General features: G+C 59.6%; 1 pseudogene across 1 annotated transcript in view; it reads left to right on the forward strand.

Moving 5' to 3' along the window:
* LOC148052828 (centrosomal protein of 164 kDa-like) overlaps positions 1-18408 on the forward strand; it is a 33895-nt pseudogene that overhangs the window by 7876 nt on the left and 7611 nt on the right. The window contains exons 6-24 of the transcript XR_015709136.1: positions 312-440; positions 946-1023; positions 3642-3725; positions 4174-4257; positions 6252-6337; positions 8815-9030; positions 10283-10429; positions 11147-11366; positions 11979-12056; positions 12319-12450; positions 12749-12871; positions 13410-13553; positions 13764-13847; positions 14699-14767; positions 15105-15283; positions 15817-15943; positions 16362-16429; positions 16614-16821; positions 17782-17889. The product of XR_015709136.1 is annotated as a centrosomal protein of 164 kDa-like (transcript). The remainder of the gene's footprint in view (positions 1-311; positions 441-945; positions 1024-3641; positions 3726-4173; positions 4258-6251; positions 6338-8814; positions 9031-10282; positions 10430-11146; positions 11367-11978; positions 12057-12318; positions 12451-12748; positions 12872-13409; positions 13554-13763; positions 13848-14698; positions 14768-15104; positions 15284-15816; positions 15944-16361; positions 16430-16613; positions 16822-17781; positions 17890-18408) is intronic.

An 18408-nucleotide genomic window follows, 5' to 3' on the forward strand; every position in this document is an offset into this window, starting at 1 on the left:
ACAGCTCGGCACCTCGGCTGAAGGTGTTCCCCTCGCTGAGGGAAGCCTGGGGACTTCAGACATTTTGTTTTATTACGAAGCAGCGTTTTGAGGCGCAGGCGGGTTTTGCAGACGTGCTCCTATGGGACAGGAGCCCCTCTGGCGTAAGGAAAGCCTGGCCTGGTAAAGAACGCGTCGCCTCCCGACTGGACGTGGCTCCAGCAGAGCGAGGGCAGCGGCGTAACCCCGCTGCCGGCCGGCGTCGCGGTGGGTTTGCATCTCCCCTTTCTCCTCGGCTGTCCTCTCACCTCCCTTTCTTTTTGTCTTCGCAGCCTGCAGAGAGCTGTAAGCCCACCAGCCAGACCAAGAAGTTGCTGGGCTTGGTCTGTGAAGAGAAGAGTTCCCTGAACACAGCGGCCGTAGATAAAGGGAGAAACGAAGAGGAGGCAAGCGAGGACGAGGTAGTTTGCGCGCCTTGGCTCTCAACGCCTGTCGGTGACCGTAGCGCGTGAGGCCTCGGAGTGAAAAGCTGCGCCGCTCCCCGGGAGCAGCTGATTGACCGTGGCTGTGCCGTTTGACTCTGGGCCTCCGTTTGTGCTGAACTTCCCCTGGGTGCTGTTTGGGCACCAAAAAGCGTCTAACCCTGTTTTCTCCTTGTGCTCCCTGTGAACCAGGATCTGCCACCATGTATTTCTGAAAGGAATAGATGCCAGGCTGGATGGGGCTCTGAGCAAGCTGATGGGGTTGAAGGTGTCCCTGCCCATTGCAGGGGGGCTGGACCAGATGGTCCCTTCCGTCCCAAAGCGTTGCGCGGTCCTGTGAACTGGCCGTAGGCGTATTGCCTTGGCGTGCTGCTACGGCTCTGCTGCCGTACTTCGCTGATCAGGAACCCCCAGTTCCTCCTGCGTAGCCTGGGGGGTTGCAGAGGGAACTCAGTGTTGGCCATCTCGTTTTTAATACCCTTAGAGTCTCCGTGGGACAGCAAGACTGTTCAAAAACCTGCACGTGGACGTCGGCGCCCTGGGAGGCATCTCGGACACTGAGGTAGGAACGTGGGCGATGTGGGGCGGGCAGGAGAGGAGCCGCGGCGCCGCCCAGGCAGCGCCTGGGCTGGGGGGCGAGGGCGCAGGAGGGGGGCCCGAGGTTTCGCCTCTCGTTTATGGGCAGGCACAACCCGGGGCAGGGCTGGGGGGGTGAGGGGGGCGTACGAGGAGCCAGGTGCAGTCCGCAGGGGACACCGGCGTGGGCGTCGAAGGCGGGTTTGGGCTTGAAGGAGAATGCTTGCCGTCTGGGAGATGGGACTGGAGGGGACGGCGTCTTTGCACAGCGTGGGGCTTTGTTTCTTGCCGAACGAAGAAAGAGCGGGACTTAGAGCCACATAGGTGCGATGGATAAGCTGGGAACGTACTCTGGCAACGCCATTCTCGCGCTGTCGCTCGGTCCCGCGAGAATCTCAGAAGCTTCCACGTGGCCCGCGCGTGGCCGCTTCTCCGTGGCAACCTAAAACCTGTTCTCTTTGCGCTGCTGATGAATTCCACGGCTCAGACGGAGCGCCAGCAATGAGTGCGGTACGCAGGCGTTCCGCTTTCCCCACGGGCGCGCGCTCTGCCTGCGCTCTCTTAGCCGCGATCCGGCTGAAGATGACAAGGGCGCAATGGGAAGCGCGTCGCGAGCGGCTCTGGTGGCTTGGCCCGACTGTTTGCGCTGACGTTAATCCTTCCTCGCCGCTTTGAAAACTCTGTTCCGGTACCTGAAAGGCAAATTAATTTCTTTTAAAGCGTTTTATGGTATTTCCTTTATGCTCTTCGCAGCATATGACAATTAAGCTGTAAAGGGCTTTGCCGGAGAACCCACTCGCGGTGCTGGGCAGAAACTGCCAAGGCTTATGCGAAAGCAGAGGTGAAAAAGAAAGGCCTGCCTCTCTCCTCTCCAAACGGCGAGCCGTCTGTCAGGGTCCAGTTCGTCACCGAAAGGTTAACGTGTCCAGCCACAAAGAGCTCTCTTGGCACTTCGGTGCCGCGGCAGGGCTTCAGGAATCTATTATGAACCGGCAATTGCCGGCCAGCAGCCAGGCTCCGTTAACCCTCGTGGGCAATATCTTAGTCCTGACAACGTATTAGTGCCCCGCTGGAAAATAGAATTCGCTTGTAGCGCCGTGAGATGGCAGCAGCAAAGCGTTCCTGCGAGCGAGCCGCAGCCCAAGCCCTTCTCCGGCTTCCTTGCAAAAGGGAGGGGAGGGAAGGGTTTGCGTAGCGAGCCCTGCAGGGGAGGAAATCTGAGCAGCGATGGGGTGAAGCGACGAAAAAACCGGCTTCGCGTAGCCCGTGGGTCGGGGTCGAATACCTGCGTTCAAAGAAAAGCAGCGTGTGGTTGTAGTGACCTGCGGAGACGCGAGGACGCTGGGCGAGAGCGGAGGCTGTGTTGCAGGTGGCGGGAGGCTCTGGGAGAGAGGGAGGAGAGACGGAAAGAAATGCTGCCCCCCTCAGTGGGCTTTTCTGGAGTTAAGTGGGGAGAAGGCACTGAAAACGAACCCCCCGTCAGGCGCCGGAGAACTCCTCGAGGCGTGAGGTCTATGTGGAGCGTGCTCTGGGAGAGAGGGCCTCTTCTGGGCAGCCTGGTTTGCCTGGCTGCCGGTGGGGTTCGCTCTGGCCTGAGCCCGGCTCTCTTGCCTTCTGAATCCCTGTGGTGGAATAGCTGCCGCAGACTCGTGAGACTCTGCTCTAAAATGCAGAAGGGCTTTGGGACGCTGCTGGAGGGGGCACGAGGAGGAACAGGTCTGGAAGCGCCTCTGGGTGCCTGGGGAGAGGGTCCCACGGCAGCAGAAGCGATCCCCCGCCGCAGCGCTTGAGCTCGGGAGGTTTCGTGCTCTGCCTTCTGTACAGGCGCAGCTCCGGGTAAACACCGGGAGCCAAGGGGGTCCTTCGTGTGGTGGGAAGTCACCACGCGAGGCTTCTTCACCAGATGGAGACGTGTGAAAGGGAGCCGTCCCTGTAAATAAAGGTTGCGCGACACACTTGTGCGTTACCGCGGAGATGTATGCGCGGGAAGCCGTGCCGCTGGTTCCCAGGAAACAAAGACCTCCGTGAAACACCAGCGCAGGGGTGGCCGGTGACAGGGGAGGAACGGCCGCTGTGTTCACGGGAGAGCGTGGCTGGGAACGGCCGTAGCGAGCCACGGCACTCGTTAACGGGTAGCGTTAACAAACGTTTTGTCTGTATCAGTCCCTGAAATAGGGTTCTGCCAGCTAAAGAAATTATTCTGGGATGTTCTAGTAACTGAGGTAAACTTGCCGGGAGAGCAGTCTTTTTGTGTGCCCAGTATTGCCGGGTACGTGGGTGCATGGGGTTGTGGTGCAGAGGTCCACGCGGAAGGAGCAGAGGACAGTGAGCAAGTGCCCGTTAGCAGGGATGTTTGAAGAGCGCTTCTCTGCCCTCCCCAGTCCCATCTCCATCTCTGCGCTTTGTCTCTGTGAAGTGGCGTTTTTGTGCTTGTCTCGGGGTCACACCCTTAGTGTTTTTCCTGGGATATTCAATCGCCTTTTCTTCCCTGCGTTAGAGCGGCCAGATTTGTCTTCCCAAGATCAGTTGTCACCTCGCTGGAAAGGCCTAGGTGAAGCTGCGGGGGTGAGGCACGTACGGGCTGTAACGCACGTCTCCTTTCAGCTTTCAAAGGCATCGGAGAGCAGCGGCGGTGGGGAGGACTTGCAAGTTTCCAACCGCTCGGACCGGGAGCTGCTGCAGCCGATGGTGAGTCACTGGAAGCTCCTTGTCCCCTGTCCGTGGGCTTCGCGTTCCTCTGGGAACGTGCAGCCGGGTAATGCTGTCCCCACCTCGTGCAGTCCGCCTGCCCCGCTCCTCGGCTGCGAAGCGGTGACCTTACGGCTGTGGCACGGGCCGGCCCCACTCGCTGCTGCTGCTCAAGCCGCCAACAGAGCCGTCCGTCCGTCCGTCTGCCTGCCTGCAGTACGGACAGGACCTCTGCTTGGACGTGGGGCCGAGTCTTTGTGTAGCCATCTCCCGTGTCCTGTAAACCGTTCTGATGTTCAGATGCCCAGTGCTGCAGAAGGCTGGCTGTCAGCAGGGCGGTGAGCGTGGAGGCCCAGCCGTGTCAGGATTTTGGCCTAACCTGTCAGGATCTCGGGTAAAACCCGTGCGTGCTCATCAGACACGGATCCTTTTCTGCTTCCTTCTTTAGGACCTGGCTTTCCAGAGTCGGCTTTTGGAGCAGGTACTGGACGCGGGGGTTCTGTCTCCTGTTCTGGACCGCCCCACGTGCAAGGTAAGTGCTGTATATGTGCTCGGGGACGGAGCTGTGAATAGCCGGGGTAGAATACTGTATTGTGGCGTACTAATGGCAGGACGGTGGTGTCGGCAGAACGGCTTTGCAGAGGCAAGCAGAAGCGGCGCGTTCAGCGCCCTGCCTGCGGCAGGGCAGGGATTAGAGCAGCGCTCTTGTTTTCTCCGCGGAGGCGAGGCGCAGGTAGCTGCGCAAGCGACGCACCCTTTAGCAGAGCCGGCTTGCGAGGGGCGCATCTAAGCTGGTGCGTGCTGGAGGTCGTGGAGATCCTCCTGCTGAGGTCCCTTGGGCACGGCGCTGTGCAGGGGGAGGAGACGGCCTGCGAGCTGTCATCCTGCTCTCCTGTGGCCGCAAGACCGGCTTTGTATTGCGGGCGTGCGAGACTTCCTGGGTGGCGTGCAGCCGGGCGTCTGGGCAGGACGGCACGCTAGGCTGTTTGCGGTACTGGGACTGCTGGGGATGCTGAGGCAGCAGGAGGGGCGGTAATTTCACAGGCAAGGCTTAAAACCAGCCCTCGGTCCCCGCGGGCAGGTGCCGTCTTCGCCTCCTCGAATGTGCCCAGAGGTTCCCGCAGCCCGCGGTTCCTGGCGAGGGGCCGCCCTCCCGGGAAGGGGCGCTGGGCAGGAGAGCAGCGCTGGCCCGTGCCTGGGCTCAGCAGCGTTCCCCGGGGCCTGGTTATCCCCGTTCCCAGGGAGCTCTCATTCTCCATTTGCCTGGCTTCTCTCCTTTCGCAGGCAGCAGTTACAGAGCCTGTTTTGAGCCAGGAGACGTTTGCCGAGCTCCTCGGTTCTGGAGAACTGAAGTCATCGTTTTCCAGGGGGCAGGAGGGAGGCTGGGAGGGGGAGCCGCCTGGGCGAGCTCTGACCAGGCTGATGTGACGGAAGGTGACAGCGCTTGCAGGGAATCCTTCTGCTCTTTGCTCCGCTGGACGCTTGCAGAAATTACTGCTGGTTTAATCCTGCCTTATTTTGACCCTGCTCCACGGTACTCTCCCGCGTGGCGCGGGCTGAGCCCACCTGCTGTTGCTGTGGTCCCCAAGAGCGTCCCGACGGGCCGCTCTTCTGGGGGCCAGAAGCCTCCGCAGGGAGGGCGAGCCCTTACGGCTCGGTCAGCCGGGGCCGGCAGCTCGAGGAGGGAAGCTCTTCCCCTCCCCAGGCGAACGGCGCGGTGCGCGCTTGCGTGCGCCTGCTGCGGGGACGGAGGTGCCCGGAGCTGGCAGGTGGGAGAAGGAGCAGCTGGCTAGTTCGTATCCGAATATTTGCTGTTTGTATTTCAAGTATTTACTACGTCATAAGTAAGCCAACCGTAGTGGCTCAGGGTGCGTTCCCGAGGGGGCTGGCTTCCTTGGCGGCACCCGACGTGACGCGTTCCGGAGCGAGCGGTCAGAAATCCCTGGGGAGGTGCGACTGCGCGCGCGCGCCGCTCGTCGCGATCTGCCCGAGGTCCGGGGTGCCGGGCAGGACTGAGTCCTGTGCCGTTCCGGTCGCGGCCAATACATCTATCGCTTTATGGCCCCGGCACGCTTCCGTGCGTGTGACGTTCCTGTTTGGTTTAGGAGATTTTTTTTTTTTGTCGTCCCACGCTTTTCAGGGCGTTTAGTGTTACTCACGTGTCCAAGACGATCCTCAGGGAAAAAACCCAGCCTGTGTCTAGAGTGCCGGCAGGGAGTTCATCTTCCGCCTTGAAAACGCGAGCCCCAGCCCGTAACCCAGCGCAGCCCGGAGAGCCGAGCTCCCCGGCCTCTCGGCTGCGCTGCTGGAACCGCTCCCGCGACGCGCTGAGACCCGTGGCTGCCTGCGGGAGAGGAGGCTGGCCCCTTCGGCTGGGCGCTCCGCAGCAGCCCGCGGGCGCTGCTTGCTCGGCGCCGATGGGCTGGACCAGAGCGGCGCTGCCCTTAGCAGAACCGCCGCCGGGTCCTGAGAGGCTTCGATGGCGAAGGAGCCAGCAAACTCCACGCTGTTTGCTTTTACCTGCAGGCCCGGGAGCTGGGAGAAGAGGAAGAAGAGCAAAGCGAAGCCAGTATAGAGGAAGAGCAAAGCCAAAGAAGAAAAGCTGCTGAGAGGTATGGTACAAACAGCCAGAGCAAGAGAGGAGGTGTAGCCAGCTCTAGCTCCGGGTGGCTTTCCCGTCTTGTCTGCCCCTGCTCTGCTCTGCTCCCTGTAACCCGTGCAGGCGTCCCCGTAGAACGCCCTGAGACGCTGCCGCTTCTCGCGGGGTCTCTCCCTCTCGCTCCTCCTGCCACCTCCTCGGGACTGTCGCAGCGGATTGCAGCTTTGTTTCGGCTTCTGGCTGGGTAGGCAGCAAATCCGCCTGCCTTTCGTTTCCTCGAGACTGCCCCAGATGTGGAGCTGGCTTCTGTTTCCCTTACAGCTCTCTGGCTTTTCTCTAAGGCTCTGAAAGTCACGCTCCTGCCGGGATGCTCTGAACCTGTTAACCTTGTGTCTTGTGCCCTGCGGCGTTGAACCGTGGAAGACTTGGCCGCGGGCGGCTGCCCGACGAGAGACCTTTCTGGTTCTGAGGCAGCCCCCGTCTCGGCCGGCGCTGGTCCTGCTGGGCTGCCGGCTCTCCGCTGGGCAGAGCCTGCAGCTGAAGGCTCCCAGGGCCAGCCCGGTGCCTGTCGCTGCTGGCAGGAGGGTCCAGCTGCAGTGTGAACGGTTGTCGTCCTCTTCCTTCCACAGAGGTGGCCCAGAGCAAGTCACTGCTTGACCAGCTGTGAGCATTAAGCTATTTTACGTCCTGGTACACGGACGACTCGCTCGAGCGCGCTGGCTGTTACGCCGAGAGCAACGCTGGTTCCAGGCCCTTAGTTAGGCTGTCTGGGGAGCTCTTTTCAGCCTGTTTGTGGCCACTCGTTTAAAACAGTTGAAATGCTGTGCTGAGCCGTGAGCTCCGTGCTCCCTCGAGCCCCTCCCTCCCTCTCCGAGAGCTGCAGCGTGTGGCGTTTATAGATGAATCGTGTCAAAACTCTTAGCCTCCGCGCAGAGTTACACATCCTCTGGGGCGCCGGGAACCGAGGAGCTGTTACCCGTGCCAGGAAAACTTGTGAACAGAAGAAGCTGCAGTCCATCTTAACGACTGGCTGCACGCCCTTGGGATCTGCAGCCTTGTTCGTAGAGGAGCTGTTCGCGGGAAGGTCCCCGAAAACGTGCTCTGCCCGCAGGAGCTGTCTCCTTATCGCTTGGTACCTGCTTCCCAGCTGTGCAGCCTCTCTTTCTCTCGGCCTGTAAAGCTGGCTCGTGCTTGCTTTGTTGCCTCTCTGCTCTGTTATCCTGAGATGAAGTAGGACTGGAGGTGTAAACATGCCTGCCAATGTTCCCGTCTGTAACTCGGACAACAGCGAGAGTACTGCTCGCGGGGCTGACTTGTCTTGGGGAGATGCTCCAAGGACTCGGAAAGAGAGGGGGCTAATCCAGGGCAGGGGGTTCGGCATTCTGAGACCGACAGCCGTGAGAGCCGCGGCTGCCTGTTAGCCCGGCAGGCCTCGAGGCGGTGGGGACGGTTTGGAGCTTTGCGGTGCCTTTGGCAGCCCCGCGGTGGCCAAAGGGGTCCCGTTGGCAGGCATGGCTCGGTGCCCGTCCGCGCCGCCTGCCCGTCCCCTCTTCCCTCCGCCTCGTCTACCTGCGGCAGCCGCTAGCATCTGATCTGTGCTAATCCGGTCTTCTGTTGCCTCTTCTGCGCCGCAAAGCGCGAGGGAGCAAAGTGCTTGGGAAACGTCAGAAGAGAAGTGTTTTGCTTTAGAAAATGCCAGTCGGGAGGAGGAGGCTGTGGCCCGGGAGGCGGAGGAGGGATCGCTGGGTAGCCCCAGCAGTCTGGAGGAGCTCGCTGCCCCACGGAAGGCGTAAGGGCTTCAGTTAAGTCCCCGGTGTTGTAAGCGTAACAGCTCTTGTCCTTTTGTTGCCCTTCGTGGTGTCTGAAGTCAGCATGCCAGGAGATGCGGTCTGGTGGGCACAGCAGAGCGCGAACGTCTCCCTCCCTGCGCAAATCGGAGCAGCTGTGTGAACGGTCTGCGCTGGGGAGCGCGCGAAGAGCGGCTCAGCCCTGGGGGCTGTGGCGCAGGACTCCGTGGTACGGAGACAGAGCGGTCTGCTCTGTGCCTGGGAAAGCCTCCTCCTTGCCAGCGTCGCCAACGAGGCTGCAAGCGTTCGTCCTCCTTTGGCAAACGCTTTCGCGCAGCCTCCTGCCTTGGCTCGCTGAGCGGTGCCGAGGTTGCGGGGGAGCAACAAAACCCCAGCACCTCACCCCGCTCTTACGGTCGCTGGGAACGTGGGTCGCTTTGAGAGACTAAGGTCAGAGCGCAGGACGGTCGAGCCCAGGTTCCCCGCAAAAGCCTGCGGCCTGTTGCTGTGCTAAACTGATGGTCTGATGGCTGGTGGGGCTTCTGCTCGTCCCTTCCCTTTGCCGACGGTGAAGCTTCTGCCGTAGGTGGCTCTGAGGTTTTGGGTTTGGAGTCGATACTGCGTGGGGGGATGTGGCTGTTCCTTTCGTGTTACTCGGTTTTCTGTCACCCTTTTGCCTAAAGGAGCTTTCTCTTTTCGGCAGGCGCCGCAAGAAGGAAATCAAACACGGGCAGTCCTTGAACCAGCCTAGTGAAGAATCCCTGGAGGGAATAGTCGAGGAGCTGGAGCTGGAGCTGGAGCGAGAGAAAATGCGTTTATTGCAAGCAAAGGAGAAAATTCGGCAATTCCGGGAGGAGATGAGGCAGCAGGAGGAGGAGGAAGCTCAGAAGCTTCATCAGCAGAAAGAAATATCCCTCAGGTACGTTCCTCTTTTACTCCACCTCCCCGCTTTCTCCTACGAGCCTTTCCTAGCTGCGCTTTCGTTGCCGGCGGCTGCAGGCTTGTGCCGGTATGGGCCACCACCCTGGCAGCGGGGCTGCTTTGCGGAGTTGTGGGCGAAGGAGGCAAGAACGAGGCTTTTGGGGAGGAGGAGCGCGGGGCTCCCTGCCCGGCACGGACAGCCCTGCGCGCGAGGGTCTGCGCACCTTGAAATGAGCAGGGGTCTGCTGTCGGCGCCGCAAATGCTCAAGGCAGATGCGTGGAGAGCACGGTCTGCCGCAGGAAAGCGCTCTCCAGCGCAGGCAAGAGAGCATCTTCCCCTGTCCTGCAAGAGGAGCTCTGATGCCATACACGTGCAGCTTTCAGAGCTCTGAGCCTGCCTCTTACGGTTAACCTGGGAAGAGCTCCCAGCTGGGCGCGTGGAGCTTTGCCGCCCGGCAGGCGTTCAAATCCTGGGTGAAATGCTGGTAACGGGACTGGCAATGGGAGCCTTAGAGGAGGTGAGGTTACCCCAGAGGAGCTGCCTGAACCTCTGGCGCGGTACGTTTTACAGAGGCGCTTCCAAACGAGACTTGAAGGAACGGGGCACGGATGCCTGCGTGAAAGCCAGCCAGTGCACGCGGGTCTCGTAGCAACGCAGGGAGCAGAACGGCACTGGGAGCCGTGTCCTCTCCCTGGGGGGATTCTTCTCTCAAGGCTTGTCTTTTATTTCAGGTGGCCTTGATACTTATGTTCTTAGCAGGCCGAGCCAGCCAGAAACAGTATCTTGGCATGAAATGTCACGGGAATGCTGACTTGGGTGCGAGGGAAGACACAGAAAGGGAAAAAGGTCTATGCGGTACTAAAGCAGTAGCAGAAAGGGTGTCTCATGGAAATAGGAAGCTTACAGATGCAGTAAAGCATCCGGGCCCCGTGGCTTTCATTTAATAGGAGCTGATTTCATTTACCTGGGAAAAAACCCCAAGTGCCACCTCTGATGATAGAGTGCATTTTAAAAGCCTGCCACGGAAGTTTGGTGCTTGGGGGCTGCGTCTCCCGTGCCAGCAGCCAGGTTCGGAAGGTGGGGAAGAGAATGAATGGTCTGGAGCCCTGGCAACGCGTCGCCTGGGCGGGCAGAGCGAGTGGGAGCAGCGGCTGATCTATAGGCCTTGGGGAGGTGGTTGGAAGACATTAAAGCCTCCTGAACCTCTTTTTTTTTTTTCTTTTTTTCTTTTTTTTTTTTTTTTCCCCAGCTGCTCATCTCTCAGGACTCTAAAAGAAGATTTGGCAAAGGCTTCTGAGGAGGAAGAGCTGCGTGTCAGAAAGGAAGAAACTGAGAGACTCTCAAAGCTGCGAGCCAGAATCGCCTCGGAGACGGAGGCAGAGAAGGAGAAGATAAGGTGACAAGTTTTTTGCTGCCATCCCTGGGGACCCAAACTCTGCTGGTCTGGGAGGGAAGCGCCTTGCATGCCACCGGCAGCCGCTCAAAGCGGAGGTGCTAGCCCGCCCGAGCCTCCCGTGGCCGGTCGCCTGCCTCGGCCGTGAGCGCGAGGCCCCAGCCGTGACGCTGCACGTGCCGGGGAGCCGCGTGTCGAAAGGAGGTAAAACGGAGGGACCTTATTGCCGCCTGGGAGCTGATCCAGTTTTGCTAAGTAGACGTACGGTGCAGAAGTGCCCTGAGAGAGGTGCTGCTGTAATGTTGGACCAGGCGCAGCCCTGGGGCCTGGAAATGAAAGAGGTGGCATCTGCAAGGACGGCCGCGCTCGGCAGCGTGGCTTGCCTTGAGCGGACGTCTCCGTCTAACGGCGGTTAAGGCCTGTTAAAACCGCCGGAGGAGGCAGAAAAGGCAGCCGCTGGCAAACTTCTATTTTCCTCTTTCTTTTTTTTTCTTAGCTGACGGATATGTCTGCACCCGACTGCTTTGCTGTTTATTTCCAAGGCCTGAGCTTTGGATCCGCGCTTGTGGATCTGTGTGCTGTGGTTCCTGGTTCCTTCTGGCTTGCGTGTCCTGTCCTCTAGCTGTGTCTTCTGTCAGCTCTGGTTCCGAAACGGAGGCCGGCGGTAAAGGACCGAATCCTGACTTGCCTCTGTCTGTGTTCTTGTCGCAAACCCGGCAGGGCAGAGCAAGAGGTCGCGCTGCAGAAACTAAGAGAAGAGTGGGAGTCCCTGCAGGTGATGGAGAAGGAGAGCCTGGAGAAGCAGCACCAGCTCGCTTTGGAGAAAATGAAGCTGGAAATGGAGGAAGCTCGGCAGAAGGAGATGGTGGGGCTGGAACAAGAGAAGGAGCAAGTCCTGCGTGAGCTCAAGGAGAGATTAGACAGGGAAAAGAAGAAGAAGGTGAGGTGTTTATTGCCAGCTAGGGTCAGAGCCGTGCTGTTCGTGCTGACCTGGCTGGCGTCGCGACGCTCAAGTGTTGAGGTTAAACAACGCCTGCACGCACTTTAATAACGGCTGCCTTGAAACCTAAAGGAAAGATGTTAGGCATGCTGTTAGAGGCGTGACGGAGGTGGGGAGGAGTACTCCCCCAATTTTTATTACCATGGTGATTAAATAGCACTTACTTCAATGGCCACATTGCATCTGACGAAAAGAAGGATCGCCGCGTGTCTCTGCCGAGCTAAACCGAGCCATTTTATCCGCTCGGACTACCGCTTCGGCTGCCGCTGTAGTCCTCCGGAGAGCTTGGGGGGTTCCTGCACGGAGGCGGTCTGTAGTCCGTCCAGCCCAGCGCGGCTGAGATCTGCGGAGGAGGGAGGGAGAAGCACCCTCCCGCTCGGGAGGGAAAGCTCAGCGAGAGTGAAGGCACCTCGTGTACAGTCCGGCCTGAAAGGGGGTTACCGTGCGCTTTTTTGATGCTGACGGAGAGGTGCTAATTGCAAATGCGTCTTGCGCAGCACGTCCCCACAAATAGAGGTTTTCCAGCAGCCTGTCTTGCTCCTGTTCCCGTAGGCAGCAGAAGAGCTGGAGAAACAGTTTGCAGCTGAACTCCAGCAGGTGAAATCCGCAGCAGAAGAGAAGCATCGTAAGGTAAAACGTGGTGTCCTCAGAAAGTAAACTGGTTGTTTTGCTCCCCCACGCTGCCATCAAAGGTGGCCAGGGAGGGCGTCGTTAAATTTTTCCCGCTTCCTAAATGCGGGCCTGGTCTGGCTCAGCATTTGGACGTGCTCCAAGTCGGGGGCGGTGAGGCTGCACGCGCTGGTCCTTGCCGCGGTGCTTGCTCTCTGTAGGAGGGCCCTAAATGGATCTTGTCAGAAGGGTGACAAGTCTCCGTGGGCGGCTTTCATGGCAGGTCATTTCCAGCCTGCGAACCCAGATAGCAGAGGCACAGAGGAGCAAGGAGGCTCGGCTGCGTGACGACTTGCAGCGAGCGGAGCAGAAAGTGCAGCAAAAAGCCTTTCGAGTAACCGAATACGAACGCGAGGCGAGTACTCATCTCGGATTGTTGAGGGTTCTTCACCCTCTCTCCTTGGGCGCGTGGTGAGGCCCGAGGGGCCGCGTCCCCTGCCCAGGGGTGACCGGCGCCTTCGGGGAAAGGACGCCCCTGCAGCATCTCGCCTCGCCAGGGCGCTGGCTTTGCGCTGCCCCGGCCACAGCCTGATGCCCCTCGCAAGGTGCTCGGAGCCTCGGTCCCTCTGCTCGTGCGAGAGGCTGATCGCTGGGGGGCCACCGGAGCGCAGCGCCGCAGGTCGGGGAAATATCTGTCCGTGTTACCCCCGCAGCTCGGCGAGCTTATGAGAGAGAAACGCCGGCAAGTGGAAGACGAGCACGAGAGGAAAATGGAGAGGATGAGAGAGGAGCACCAGGAGGTCCTAGCACGGATTCAGGACCAGTACGAGGAGGAGGTACTGCGGGGGGAGAGCAGCGAGTTGCTCAGTTGGGCTGCGCCTGGGCTGGCACTGCTGCTTGCCAGGCCCGCCTGTCTCGGCCGCTCCTAGAGCTGGAAGTCTCCTTTCTTCTAGCAGAACTGTTGCCATAACGTAAAATGAATTTAGGCTGGGGTTGTAAGGATCAGCTGTCCAAATAGTCTCTGGGCAGGCCCCTTCCACGTGCCTTTGTGGACTTTGGTACAAGCGAAGCTCGTTCACGTTTTTGCAGGTGCCTGTTCTGGAAAGCCTTCTGCCTCCCGTTTTTGACTATACAGTCGGCAGCGCGTGACAAAACCTTAGTTTCATGGGTGGCTCCTTCTTTCTTGAGCCGCTCCCTTGACAGCGTTGTCCCTGTAAGCAAGCGGTGTTAATTTGCTGACTGGCGTTTGCTCGGGAGCTGCTGTGGGACGGGCTGGCTTTCCAGAGGGCGCGCGTCCCGTGGGTTCCCGTGGCCTTGCTGGAGAACCTCTGCTTCACTCAGACGCTTTCCTTCTTTGGGTTTTGCGACAAACAGGAGCGGAAGCAAAAGGCAGAGCTGTTCGAAGGCCTGCGAAGTAAGAAGGCGCGCCTCCAGCAGCTCCACGCGGCGGAGGTGAAGGCTCTGCAGGCGGAGCTGGACGAGCGGCTGGCTGCGCTGCAGCACAGGCACGGGGAGAAGGTGAGGAGAACCCTTTGCCTTAGGTTGCTGTGACTTGGCTGCCTGGGGACGGCCTGGGCGTGGTGACACCTCCGTGTGCGTGCCAGCCCAGGGCGACGCAAGCGGCGCGTCACACCTCCCCAGTTTTCCTTGCTCCTCCTGGTGGCAGAGCTCTGCCCGGCGAGTGAGGAACTCGTGCCGTTCTCTCTTTGACTCGGCATCTCCCTGCAGGAAAGAGAACTCCAGGATTCGGAAATGGAGCTTGAAATGCGCATGAGGGACGTCGAAGCCAGATCAGCGCAGCTCCTCAGCCAGGTGAGTCAGCCCTGGTGGGCTCGCGGAGGTCTCCTAGCCCGTGCTGCTCCTCTGGCTGCTCCCTCGGGGGGGGACTTTCGGAAGCGCTCAGCCAGGGCTTGTGCTGCCATCCAAGCTACAGGTGAAGCTTCCATCACGAGGCGGAGCAGGGCTAAGCGGTCCTCGTGACTGATGTTTGCAGCGACAGCCAGCGCTCTGGCTTTGTCGGGGCTTTGGGAGGCAGTAAGTGGCAGAGGGACCATAAAAGCCTTTCGAGGCAGCGCGTCCTGCTCAGCGTAACTTTGGATTTTAGTCAGTCCCTTCCCGATCTACCTCCTCTTCTCCCTGCTGCCGTGAAAAGGCAATGAGCGTTGCTGGATCTTGGGCAGCAGGGTGGGAGAGGGAAGCACCCCAAATGCTCCTGTGGAGCTGGCAAAGATCACCGGCTGATGCTCTCGCCTGCCAGGTCTCTAAGTGCTGGCCTGTGCCCAGGGCTGTAGGTAGCCTTGCTTCGGTCAGCCCTTCCTTTCCAAGCGGCGCTGGAGTGAGAAGTAAAAAGGCGGAGAAATGCCGGAGGCAAGCAGAGGTTTCAGAAAAGCAAGATCCCGCAGAAGCGGCTGCGTGCCTTGAGTGCCCTCGCAGCTGAGCAGGAAGGGCCGTTCTTCCCACGGGAACGCAAACGTTCCCAGCTTGAAGTCAAAGAGAGGCAGGGGATCTTGAGCGCAGGAGGGGGAATAAAGCAGCACTGACAAGAGTCCTCGGGTGTCTTGAAATGGTCTTGAGACTCAGGCCTGACCCCGGTACTTCAAGTGCTGCTCGGCGTCGGCCGTCTCCTCGCTCTGACACTCGCCTACTTTCTCATCTGGACCTAGGAGGAGTCTCTGAGAAAGAAAAGGCAGCAGCTGCTGGATGAAGACAGACGGACTGAGCTAGAAAGAGATGTATGTATGTCTTAGCTCCGGAGAGGTGCCGTGCTGCCCTCCTTTTGGGGCTGAGGGGAGCACGTTGGAACTACGGCTTTAAAAAAGCAAACTGTTGCTTCTGAATTGTGAGTATGAAAATCCCTCCCTGCCTCAGCCGGGAGCGCCATCTTGCCGGGAGGTTGATTAGCTCTGAGCTGCTTCCCAAAAAGAAGAGACAGCCCTCTTCTTCCAGGACTGGCACGTGCATTCGTAGCTCCGGGACCTCCTGCGAACTGCGCGAGTGGCGAGCCACTGAGCGCCTTTCCTTTTGGTTTTGGGGAAAGGACTGTGAGGGATTGTTTTGGTTTTCTTCTAGGAAGCTGCTTTAGCTTCTCAGCTCCGCCTGGAGGAGAACAGGAAGGAGCACGCCAGCCTCCTTGAGTCCCTCCGGCAGCTGCGTAGGTCCCTTGAGGAGCTCCGGGACCAGAAAGCTGAGCTGGAGGCCCAGGTGGACTTGTTGCAGACCCGCAGCCAGAGGCTGCAGAAACGCATCAGGTGCGTGGAGGAGAAATTTGATCTCGTGCAAAAAATGTCCCCTGTGCTCCTAACGGAAACCTCTCTGACCTCGCCTGGGTCTCTCCCTCACCTCTGAGCCTCTTGCGTGTTGGGCCGTGCTCCTTCAGAACCCTGACGGTGGTTTTACTGCGTGTCGAGGGCGTGGAGGTCCCGGGGGCTGTTTCCACATCTATTAGTAACTCGCTGTGTAACTTTGCCCCTGCTTGCCAGGTTAATTGGTCTGTCTTCTCCCCGTCTGTCTTGTGAGCTTAATAAGATGCTCGGAGAGGGGCACTGAAATGCGGAGAAAAGATTCTCCTGAGGGTAGCTGAGGCTCTGGGTGAGGGCGCGAAGCGACGTTTCCCTGCCCAGCCGGGGGCTACGTCCGACGTCGCCCCGCAGAGCCGATACTGGTGGCGTCTTGCACGTCTGCGGCCCTTTCCCTCCTGGAAACTGGAGGTCGCTTTGGACGCGGCTGCAGATGGATTACCGGTCTAATCAAGCGCTGCCGCTGTTGCCTTTTCTCGGGGCAGTGAGCTGGAGGCAGCTGTCAGGAGCAAACAGGAGACTTTGAAAGAGCTGGAGGCAGAAGGAAGCGTGGAATCTCCGAGAAGGAAAGCCGAGCTCCACGTTGAAGACCTGAGAGAAAGTCTTCAAGCTGTGAGTAACGCGGACCGTAAAGGTGCTTCCCTGTGGGATCGGAGGCCGTAACTGCCTTGAAAAGCCCAGCTTTTGTTCCTTCTGCGTGAAGCCGGTTGAGATGCAGCGACGCGTTTTCTTTGCCAGGGGACGTCGACGCGTTTAGCAGTAATTGTTGAGTCCTGTCTGTTGGGGGGGGGGGGGGGGGGGAAGGAGTTGTCGGATCCTTGAGCGCCCTTGGAGTCCAAGGCAGGACTTGAGTCAGGGATGGAAATGCCTGTGTTCCTTTTCACGAGTCAGATAAAGAACACCCCCGGCACTGGTCTGGGATCTGGGCGATGCCACGATGATGTCATTCCAAATTTTTGCTCCTAATGGGATCCTGGGGTTCCGTCTCCCATACGTATTCCTTAGTTTTTGAAATGCTTCAACTCCTCAGCGCTCGCCCAGAGAGCCTGCTTCCCCGCCCTCGCAAAGCCATGAGAACAGCGCCTTCCAGTTTGATCAGTGAGTATCTGCATGGCAGCCGCTTCTGGAAAACGTTGTCGCTTTGGTTTTGCAAGCAAATGTTTTTGCTGGGGTTTACGCGCGTTGAGCTGGCCCTCCGGTTTTGGGGAGGGGGCTGCGTGAGGCTTGCAGGACGGCACAGCCAGCGCAAAGCCAGGGGCATGCCCGTCTCTCTCTCGCCTAGCGTCAGGAGCTACATCTCTGCGGAAGGGATCTTCATCAGGAACGCCAAGGAGTTCCTGGTGCGCCACACCCTCTCCATGAGGAAGAGGCACGCGGCGCTGAAAGCTGCAAAGCAGCAGTGGCGCCAAGATATGCAGGAAGCGCGGGAGGCGGTGCGGGATCTAGACAGCTCCCAGCTCCTGGAGGGCGTGCGCCGGAACCTGGAGGAGGTGAGCTGAGCGCCGCCCGTGTCCGGGTGTCGGCATCGTGGCTGCGCGAACGAACCCGCAGCCCGGGGCTCGGTTCCTGGCTCTGCAGGTGCGGTGACGGGCAGCTGAGGGGGCCGAGTCCTCCTGGAAATCGGATCTCGCGTGTTTTTTGGGTTAGATACGCGGCGTTCGTCCCTCCTCGCGTCTTCCTCATCATAACACGAGGGTTAGAGGCTGCGGATCGCAGTGACGTTACCGTGCGTCAGACGAGCGGCCCAGAGCGCCTGCGTGGGCACGCGTGGCCCGCAGCTAACGGAGCGTTGCGCGGTAGAAGAGTTTCGGTTCTGTTTCGCTGTGTGCGCTGCGGACTAGGAAGGCTCTACGAAGCAGTGGCTGCAGTGCGGCCCGTGCTCAGTAGCTTGCTAGCTTCCAGGAGCTCTGGGCGCCTTGAAAACGGAGAAGGCATTTGGTGGGGAAAGAGGGATTCCCGTGCCCCGCAGGTCCCATAACGCGCTTTTTCCTCCTAGCAAAGGAAGCGACAGGTATCCGTCCCATCAGCGGGTACAAATTTAGGGTCGTAGCTCTACAGTGATTTCACCCTTGCTTGGCAGAGGGTTCTTGAGCACTTGCCAGCTCTGCCGGTACGCCAGGCAAAGACAGGGAAGATCGTAGTTTCCCTCGCTCGCGATAAGCGCTCTGCTTACGTCTGCAGAACCAAAGCTGTTGACCCTGTTGGCTGCCGGGTGTGGAAGTGAAACCTCCTTTTCCCTGGGGTGAACGTGCTTTGAGGCCTGGGCTCTGCCCTCTGCACGCTCCGCTTCCCGCGCTCTCGAAGGCCTGGGAGCAGTTGTACTCCAGCAGCACGATTCCCCGTGCTGAGCAGAAGCGAGATAACGAAAGTCACCACGACCACGAACGCAGGTTATTTCCTGTCATCCTTGTTTAATTTTCCTCCTTGGCTTGGCTGTTGGTCCACTGCAGGAAGCAAAGCGGTTGGAGAAGATGAAGTCGGCTATGCGGAAAGGGCAGGTGCTGCTGAAGAAGGAAGAGGAGAAGCTAAGCCAGCTGGAGTCCTCGCTGCTGGAGGAGGTAAGCACAGCAGCACTCCTGCTTGGGCCTGCCCAGCCGCGCTCCCAGCCCGCCCAGAGCTCCTGGCCCTAGGCTGGAGTCTCTCTGCGGGGCTTTTGGTCCCTCTGCGGGCTGCTTAGCTGGCGGCCAGAGGCTGGTGTTTGCCAGCGGAGCCGGACTTTAGAAACACGTTCTCCGGGAGCAGAACGGTGCGCCTGTCTGAGAACGGCGGGAGAGAGGCGGCCAGTCGCAAGGTCGGGGAGCACGGCAAGCCCAATTGAGCCGTGGCCCCCGTGATTCGCTAGCTCTGCAGCCAGCAGGGCAGATGCGGGCTGGGGTTTGGGACGGAGACTTTCTTCCACGGCGGCAGCTTGCCAGGCAGGGCTGCTGGCGGCCGGGATGGACCTGGGGGGAGCAAACCTGCCGAGTGCGCTGGCTTGCGAGAAGCGTGCTCGTTAGGTCAGAAACGAATCACAGTTAACACCAGCGTGCTGAAGCATCCTACGATATAAACTCAAACCTCACATCAGGATGCTTGGA

This window comes from Nipponia nippon, unplaced genomic scaffold (assembly GCF_047370975.1).
Source record: "Nipponia nippon isolate SJK-2023a ecotype South Korea unplaced genomic scaffold, ASM4737097v1 scaffold_43, whole genome shotgun sequence".
In the NCBI taxonomy this organism is placed as follows: domain Eukaryota; kingdom Metazoa; phylum Chordata; class Aves; order Pelecaniformes; family Threskiornithidae; genus Nipponia; species Nipponia nippon.